The sequence below is a fragment of the Gopherus flavomarginatus genome, chromosome 3 (assembly GCF_025201925.1).
Source record: "Gopherus flavomarginatus isolate rGopFla2 chromosome 3, rGopFla2.mat.asm, whole genome shotgun sequence".
NCBI lineage: Eukaryota > Metazoa > Chordata > Testudines > Testudinidae > Gopherus > Gopherus flavomarginatus.
The window spans coordinates 202,347,440-202,357,032 of NC_066619.1; the positions used below are offsets into that span (position 1 = coordinate 202,347,440).

The 9,593-nt window shown below is 41.9% G+C and overlaps 1 long non-coding RNA gene across 1 annotated transcript; it reads right to left on the reverse strand.

Moving 5' to 3' along the window:
• Window positions 1–1,168: 1,168 nt before the first annotated feature.
• LOC127047872 (uncharacterized) lies at window positions 1,169–7,078 on the reverse strand. Its single transcript, XR_007773500.1, has 4 exons — window positions 6,967–7,078; window positions 2,723–2,839; window positions 2,520–2,589; window positions 1,169–1,307 (listed from the first exon to the last, which is right to left on the reverse strand). It is a non-coding gene; the product is annotated as an uncharacterized LOC127047872 (long non-coding RNA).
• Window positions 7,079–9,593: the final 2,515 nt, after the last annotated feature.

The following is a 9,593-nucleotide window of genomic DNA, read 5'->3' on the forward strand; positions in this document are numbered from 1 at the left end:
TCTGTTCCATTCTCACTTTATTTACATTCCCTTCTCTCTCCTGCTTCCCTCACCTACCTCCTCCTCACAATGCCAATCCAGGGCTTTATGCTCCTGCCTCTGCACACTTCCAACTCCCACTGAGGCTTGTATGCAGCACCTGTGTAATCAGCCCTCCTGCCTATTCCCTACAGTTGAGTCAGCACTTCAAGGCAGGAAATAGAATGACAATCCCAGCATTTGCAATCTGCCAGTCAAATAAATGGGGACGGGGCTGGGGGGAAGTGTGAAGATAATACCTCAGGGCTATTAAGATGCACAGCAGAGCTTAGTGCATTTTAACAATCCCCATTGATGTGCCATGTGTATAATTAGTCTTTTCACCAATAGCTCTTGAGTGAAGATGATATTCTAGGTTGGTTTCTGCTCTCGTAGTAAATAGTTTACAGCAATCTAAGTGAATGGAGTGGCTTTAGTTTGAATTCTTATTGCAACAATATTGCTGCTGTTGTGTTTGCTCTGTCAGGTGACGTCAGTCTTGAATGTCTATTTTTCTAGTTCAGCCCCTTTTTATGCTGGGAATTGATCCATAACCCTACTACTCTTTCCTTCAAATCCCTCTTCAACACCTAGTTTTGTAGAGATGCCTATGAGAATTAAGCAGGCAATGTGTGGGTTGAATAGCAGTCAGAGAAAGCTGATTTTATTTATAAGAGGAAAAATCTTTAATGAATGATTTGGGACCATTAAATTAATCCCAGAGCCATCCTGTTTAACTGTGATTTTATTCCTAAGAGCCTTGTCTTCCCCTTCACCCTATTGTTTATTTTATTCACTAGTTTCATATTGAACTATAAACCCTTTGGGACATCAGGTAACTTTGTGTAGGTTTGTGTAGTATCTTCCACACTGGGACTCTGATCCTGATTTGGGATCCTTGGGTCCTACCACAATGGGAATAAATTACCAGGGAACATTGTGGAGTTTCTGGGCACGATCACCCATCTGGTATATCACTGCAGGAAGGCAGTGCTTTCATTTTGTCAAAACAAATACAACTCTAAAATGTGATGGCAGGGCAGAAAGAAGCAGGAGCTGGATTCCCTGACATTTGTTCTGAATATGCTCTCCTTATTGCACAAGGAAAGAAAGGGTCCTAGAAAAAAAGACATTATCCCACTGCATGAAGGGTTTTTCACACTGCTGTAACCAGCTTTAATTCTAGCAGCTTGGCAACAATGGGAGTGTGTATGTCTTTCATGTCTCCTTTGCAAGTGGTCTCTGGAGACTTGACTAGAGATTGTGCCCTGGAGCCTCAGCGTGCAGCCCTGAAATATGAAAAAGTGTCAAAGATTTGTGGTAATTGAACACTTTCTCCAGTAGTTAAAACAATACCATTGATCTTGGCTCAAAGCTGAACCAGTCCTTGTAAACAATAAAGAACAGATGGTGGACTTGAAAACAATCTCTATGTTCTGAACGGCAATAAAACTAAAAATGTCCATCTCACTTACACAGGCAGAGTAAGCAAAGACAACAGAGAGAAAGAAGAAGGAGGATAATATAGTGCCACCACAGGTTTGGGTCTTGAAATAATTGTAAAACAGTGTCCACACCCCCACGAATACCTAGGTAGCTGGTTCTCAACCAGGATTCTGGGGCCTCCGAGGGGCCATGAGCAGGTTTCATGGGGTCCTCCAAACAGGGCTGAAGTCTGGGGCCCTGAGCACCGCTACTCGGGGCAGAAGCCGAAACCTGACCAATGTAGCAATGTGGTGACCCCTAGGCAATTGTCCTGCTCTAATGCCAGCCCTGGCTTTTATATGCAGAAAAGCAGTTACTGTGGCACAGGTGGGCCATGGAGTTTTATAGCATGTTGGGGAGGTGGGGCTCAGAAAGAAAAAGGTTGAGAATCCCTGACCTAGGTGGTATATAGTGCTGTTCATCAGTAGGTCTCAAAGCTCTTTAAAAAAAAAATATTAACCCCACTTGGTTTGCCTCAGTTCTGCTTAAAAACCATTCAGAATAAAGACTGGATCTGTGCAATGAAAAAAAGTGAAGGGACTATCAGCTCCTGCAAAGAAATTACGGTCAGATTTTCTCTCCCACTCTGCTACCTTTATGCCAGTCCTGTGGTGACAAGGGAGTGGAAATTGCCAGTATCTTGTTCCCATGCTAGAAGTCTCTAGTAGGCAGAGAGTCAGAATAATCAGCTCTGATATGTGTGCTCCCAACCTCTCAGCTCTTAGCATAGAGGGTGGATTGCAGCAGGGAAAAGGTGTGGCTGGAGGTCACTGTGCTCTAGTATCCCCAGCTGGCAAATGGCCTCTAGGGAGCCATTACTGAGCCTAGAGCTAAGCCAGAGGATCAGGGAATCATAACCAACTTCCTAACACCCCCCGCCAAAGCCCCCCACTTTGCTATGCCCAGCAGCAAGTGCATGCAGCAGAGAAACAGGGGCCTAAGATTCCACCCTTTAAAAGAAAAAGAAAAAAAGAAGAAGGGTAAAGAGTGGCAGATATCCTATTGCAGCCACATACCTTAATGTGGGCCGGGGTTGGCAGGCTCCTTGGGGAGTTGCCTTAACATCAGTTCCCACATGCCAGACTCCTGAGAGAACAACAAAAAGCAAGAACGTTACAGTTAATTACATATACCCAGCCACCAAACCAACCCTGAACCTCACACTTATCAGTAGGTGGTGCTCCAGATATCACTGCTCCTCCTCTTCCCACTGACCAACCTGGAGATGTCTTGCCAAGGACTGCCAAATGGCAGGGAACTGGCTATGCAGGAGGAGTTCTCCCAAAGGGACAACTTTCTATAAGTTCTCAGCCCAGACAATGCTTTTCTCTGAACCCTAAAATGAGGAGGGGGGTGAGAGAGACAGAGAAAGAAAGAAATCCATAGTTCAGTTACTAAATAGGGCCAGATGCTGTAGTTCATTCTCTGGTAATTTCCAGTGAGTAGGGTTGCAGGATCAGGCTGTAGTCTCCACCATTCTTGTACAACCCTCCTACGCAGCCATGTTAAACTGCTCATCCATTTTCTTCTGTCAGAGTCCAAGTTTCCCACCATGGTGCAGGACCAAAAAATTATTGCAAAGGATGATTTATGTTTGTTCTTACAGAAAAATCCCACTCTAGGGAGTTACAGCTTACATGGTTCCAGCTTAAACAAGGGGAGGTTTGAAACCAGCTGCCAAAATCTCCTGATCATTCCCTGACAAAAACCCCATCCCAGGTGCCAAAACCTTCCAGTCTCTGTCTTTTCCTCCTCCAATTCCATTTCCTGTACTGAGCTCCTTGGCTGCTCCACACTGTGTGAACTCATAGCAGCATTAAATAGATTTGCATCCCAGGGTGCAATTCTACTCTTGAGTTATGTTTTTTTGTTTTTTGTTTTTAAAGGCACATTGCTCCCAGTGGTGGAAAGTCTGGAATCTGCAGTGGCACAAAGTTTTTGTAATTTTAGCTCCCCCATGGATTTACAGCTGATCAGGGCAGCTCCAAACATATACATTGGGAATTGATGGAGAGGGCATAGCCAGGACATTAGGTGGATGCACTGATTCAAAACATCCCCTGGGCAGTCTCACTGCTAGGCTTTCGGTGTGATTCTCCTGGTGATGCTAGTCCAAACATGTATCATTAACAATCTCTTGAGCCAAGGCACAAAATCAATCCCTATCTTAAATGCTCTATTTACTTAAATCTAGCAGAGCTCTTTAAATTGAAGGCACAAATGAAAATAACTTTATTGCTAGCATAGGCAGAGTGGAGTAACTAGGAGCTCAGCGTAGGAACCAGATGTGGAGTTTGGGAGAGGGACTCCAAGGAGAGTATTAAAGAGAAGAGAGAATCTGGAAGAGTGGACAGTAGTATTGCTTGCATGGAAACATTGGTGTAGGCAGGTTGTTTGTATAGGAGGCCGCTGTCTTCCATACACCAATTGTTCAGGCCCAGGTTAGAGTATGGCTGTCCAGACCCTGCCTATGATTTTATCATATTCTTGTTTCTCATTTCAGGCGGGTGCTGTTTTTATTCTTTCTACACCCTTGACTGAATTGCAAGAAAGCCTAACAAGCTCAGTTATAGGGGTTATTGGTTTTTTTAGCACAATATAAAAAAAGTTCTAATATTTCTGATCTATAAGCGCTTTCTAGGCCACAGCCTCAGCTGGCATAACTCACCCTAGCACAACAGAAGTGAAAGGCACAATGCTGATTTACACTGACTGAGGACCGGGCCCTCTGAAGTTATCACAAAGGTGGAAAAGAGAGGAATTATTTTTTTAGTTGTAAAGTATAAATAAAAACTAAATCTGGGGGATACACCATAAACTGTGAGAGCAGAATTCCCTCCATTAGATGTTTAATAGGCTAACAGAAGATTAAAAGGGTGAAAATAAAATATTCCCATTCACAGCTTCAGGCAATGAATGAATTGATGAGCCTTTGAGAACAGTGATATTCCTGAGATTTCTCACAAGGTGAGAGAATTACTTATATGAATGTGTTTGCAGAATAAGCAACTGGAACCCCAATCCTGCAAATTAATGGTGGCTCTCCATTGATTTCAGTTGAGTGTTTCCTTTAATCTTCTGGGTGATTGTCCCACTTTATTCACTGTTTTGCATATCATACAGTTTCTAACCCAGACTTACTATCATTTTATTTAATAACAACGTGGAGCCCAACAACACTGACTGTAATAGAGATGTCAGTAATGTGACACCAGTGATACCTGCATTCCACAGGACACCAAGATCATCCCCATCCTTTAGTAAAGACACCACACCCTTTCTGAAGGCTCCAAACTCCACTTGACATAAAAGCAGCTCAACGCTATCACAGATGTTCCCCTGTTCAGCTAATGGATACCATACAATACAAATCTGCCCTTCGTGCACAGACCCTTTCTGGATAGTGCATCTGAGATGAGTTAATGGTATTCAACCACTAACACCTCCTAGTCAAAAGATCTTTCAGCATATACTTTACAGTTGTCTAAACACAGGATACCACATTATACCACAAAACAATCAAACAAGTTTTAAGGTGATATACTATATCTCCATAGGTGCAGCTGCTTAATAAGCTGAATACTAGACTGAACTGTTTTTTGGATAGTGTGTTTGGAATTGACATTTCAGATTCAGATGAGCATTTACTAATTTCATTTTTTCCCTTTCATCTGCCTGTGCAAGCTGTATACTTGTATTAGTGCAGCCATTAAACAGTTAAGGTCTGATTCTGCTCTCATTTACACTGGCTTAATTCCACTGATATCAGTGGAGTTACTTCTGATTTGAACTGGCATCTAGATTAGGCCCAACAGGCTTTCTGGCTCTCTCCCCCTTACTCCCAGCTAGCTCTAGTTCCCAGTGATTAGAAATATTTTAGTTGCCTAAAGACTGCAAGCTTAATGTTTCCTGTCTTTTGGGTGACAAAAGAAGCCGTTAAGAACAAGGCTCTTGTACAGCTGCTGTCCATTTGTTAGCTAATTTAGCTCCTCCCTTCTCCTCTCAAACTCACCTGGACTGCATTTCTAACTACAAAATCTGCTAAGGGAAGTCTGACATCATTACATGTGAAGGGTGAATCAGCCTAGCCCGTAGCATAGTTTGGTAATCAGTTTATGACTGTTCACCACAGCTCAGCCCTGTCTAAACTGGCAAAGGAAACAATGTGAGCACCCTGTAACTAAGAAACTTGTTTCAACATGTTTCAGAGTAGCAGCAGTGTTAGTCTGTATCCAAAAAGAACAGGAGTCCTTATGGCACCTTAGAGACTAACACATTTATTTGAGCATAAGCTTTCATGGGCTACAGCCCACTTCATCGGATGCATGCAGTGGAAAATACAGTAGGAAGATATATACACACAAATGACATGAAGCAATGGGTGTTACCATACACAAGCTAACGAGAGTGATCAGTTAAGGTGAGCTATTACCAGCAGGAGAGGAAAAAAAACTTTTTGTAGTGGTAATCAAAATGGTCCATTTGCAGCAGTTGATAAGAAGGTGTGAGGATCAGTGGGGGGTGGGGAAATAAACATGGAGAAATAGTTTTACTTTGTGTAATGACCCATCCACTCCCAGTCTTTATTCAAACCTAATTTAATGGTATCAATTTTGCAAATTAATTCCAATTCAGCAGTCTCTCATTGGAGGCTGTTTTTGAAGTTTTTTTGTTGTAAGATTGCGACTTTTAGGTCTGTAATCAAGTGACCAGGGAGATTGAAGTGTTCTCCAACTGGTTTTTGAATGTTATAATTCTTGACATCTGATTTGTGTCCATTTATTCTTTTACGTAGAGACTGTCCGGTTTGGCAAAGGTACATGGCAGAGGGGTATTGCTGGCACATGATGGCATATATCACATTGGTAGATGTGCAGGTGAACGAGCATGTTTCAGCATGTATCATTGATAATGCAATTTAAATTGCAAGTGTAGACGTGGCCTGAGAGACCTGTTACTCAGCTCCACCTAGTGGAACTATCTGTTAATGTGAGTCCTGTAATTTTATCTAGGTAGATGTTGAGTTGGGATGGCTGAGATCTGTTTTGTTTAATTGTATCTTCTCTCTCTCTTTATAATCATACTTTAAATTAGGGGTAGGCAACCTATGGCACAGGTGCTGAAGGCGGCACGTGAGGTGATTTTCAGTGGCACTCACACTGCCCAGGTCCTGGCCACCATTCTGGGGGCTCCTCATTTTAATTTAATTTTAAATTATGCTTCTTAAACATTTAAAAATCCTTATTTACTTTACATACAACAATAGTTTAGTTATATATTATCGACTTATAGAAAGAGACCTTCTAAAAACGTTAAAATGTATGACTGGCACGCGAAACCTTAAATTAGAGTGAATAAATGAAGACTCGGCACGGCACTTCTGAAAGGTTGCCAATCCCTGCTTTAAATGAATAAGAACCACCAAATTATGAACAAAGGTAACCCAAGTAATCATATGTTCACCTGTTACCCTGGTCCTTTCCTTCCTGTTGTTGTTGAGTCTTCAGAATGGGAGCTCTGAGTGGGGCCCCAGGGCCATGCCTTCCTATCTGTTTGGAGAGCACCTGAGTAACCTGAGACCTCTCACTGCTCCTGCAATAAAGTAAATAATGATGATCACAGTAATAAATAAATATGTGCTCACACTGTGTGTATGAGAACAACTAAAGCAGCTATAAGCCTGAGCAGCATTTTGGAGCTGGAATTTGTTTGGGGAGTGTTTGGATTGGGATTCAGTTTGGTCCCATGAGCATCATAGGATAGGGCCAAGCTATGAAAATTGGACTGGTAATTAAACTTTGCCATAATTTGGATCTTGATTCTGGCTGGGACTCAACTTTGATTTAAAGAGATACTGGAAAGTCAATTTAAATTCAGAATTTAGGTTTCACAAAATCTAAGTTCAATGGAAATGTTTCCAGGAAATGTCTCAGGATTTTTTATTATTATTCAAATAATAATACTTTGCTCTTTGCATTTAAATGTTTCCCTTTGCAATGCAAACAAGGCAGCATTCTGCTACTGCAGGAGAACCAGAAAGCATAATGAACTCATAACAAAAGTGAATGTAAGGAAAGCATCAGGGTTAATAGTGAAAAGCAAATGTGGTTGTTTCCCCGAGAGTTGGTCATCTTCAATACTCAGAAGTGTTAAAATACTGGTGAGGACATGTATTTACAATGTATGTAAAATACTTCTTTAAAAACAATGTCCTTTTATGGGAAGTTCTGGAAGTACTATTTGTTGCTGGAGGAGGACAGTGTGTAATAGTGATTCATATGCTGTTTTTGTTAAGTAAAGGCATGTTCTGAGTCGCTTCTGATTCCTCAGTAGCAAAAAATCCATAGGTAGGCAATGCTTAGATCTTATATGCTGTAGCACTTTTCATCTTCAAAGTGTTTTACAAACATTAACTCATTTGTGTTGTGTTTTAGTTATGTAACTGTTATTCACTTATTTTTACCACTCTATTATTAACATAGCACCTAGAGGCCAAATGAGATCAGGGCCCTATTGTGTTGAGCATACACTAAGGCCTGGTCGGCACTTAAGGTTAGGTCGATATAGCTATGGTGCTCAAGGGTTGGGAAAAATCCATACTCCTGAGTGCTGTCGCTGTGCTGACCAAACTCCTGGTGTCAGTGCAGCTAGGTCAATAGAAGAATGCTTCCATCAATGTAGCTACCGTCACTTGAGGAGGTGGTGTTACTGCAGTGATGGAAAAACCTCTTCCGTCACTGTAGGAAGTGTCTACACTACTGTGCTATAACCCCAGAGCCGTGTCGTTGTATCATTCCTTAATGGCTATTAGCCAGGATTGGTAAGGAATGGTGTCTTGAGCCTCTGTTTGTCAGAGGGTGGAGATGGATGGCAGGAGAGCGATCACTTGATCATTACCTGTTAGGTTCATTCCCTCTGGGGCACCTGGCATTGGCCACTGTAGGTAGACAGGATACTGGGCTGGATGGACCTTTGGTCTGACCCAGTATGGCCATTCCTACGTTTTTATAGACATGGCCATAGAGAGAGACAGTCCCTGCCCGGAAGTGCTTACATTTTTCATGACGCAAAAAGGATGGGAGGGAATTAGGCATGGGGAGGTGAAATGACTTACCCAATTTCTAAAAGCAAGTTAGTAGCAGAGTCAGGAATAGAACTCATGTTTCCTGAGTTCCAGCCCATCACCCAAGCCTTTGGGCAGCACTGCCTCCCATAAATGTCTAAGGATTTGCCTGCAGAAATAGGTAGCCATTTGGGGCTGGTTCAGAGCAGAACACTACATTATAGACGCACATCTGTACTGTCTCACACAGACCTTGCTTTGAGTCTTTGCATAGTCTCTCAATCCAAAGTAAAGTTAATTTGGACTGAACATACTGGCTTTCTCTTTAAATATATGAGAGCTGTAGATTGTCTACAGTCTGAATTCAGTTGGACCGCTCATGTGCCTAGTGAATGTTACAGTCATATGTAAACATGTGCAGGTTTTGAGACCAAGTGAGGTTTGGCATCTGTCTGTCTGTGCTAGGGTTTTCTATAGCACCCCGCACTGGCACTGACATACAATGGTAAAAAACATGGATCTATTTGTTAAATCATGAAGGCTGAGAGTAAAAGCATTTCTTCCAGTTTAATAAATGAATGTCTGCACAGTGCTTTGAAGATGCAGAACACCATATGAATGCTAATGTTATTATTAATAATTGTACTCAGCATGAAGAATTTGCCCATGGCTGTGAAGAACAGCACCAGTCACTCCCACAGCAGTGGCAGGAATTTGTAATTTAAAGGGCTAGCATATTATGCAATCAGACACATTTCAGATGTGAATTTTACTCCCCCCTCTTAATTTTTTCCTATTTGGTTTAAATTCTCTTCTTCCAGAATCCACTTTACTAGGATTTAAGAAAAAAAATGGATGGCACACTGGTTACAAATGATATCTCAGGAGATGATGCATGCTTGACTACAACAGTACCTGACCACATACAGGTGATTAAAGTGAATGCTATGTTGGGCTTGAGGAGGCATTTCCTCCCAGGGCATATTGAGAGGGACTTTAGGAGGGAATGTATTTCTATTATGTGCTC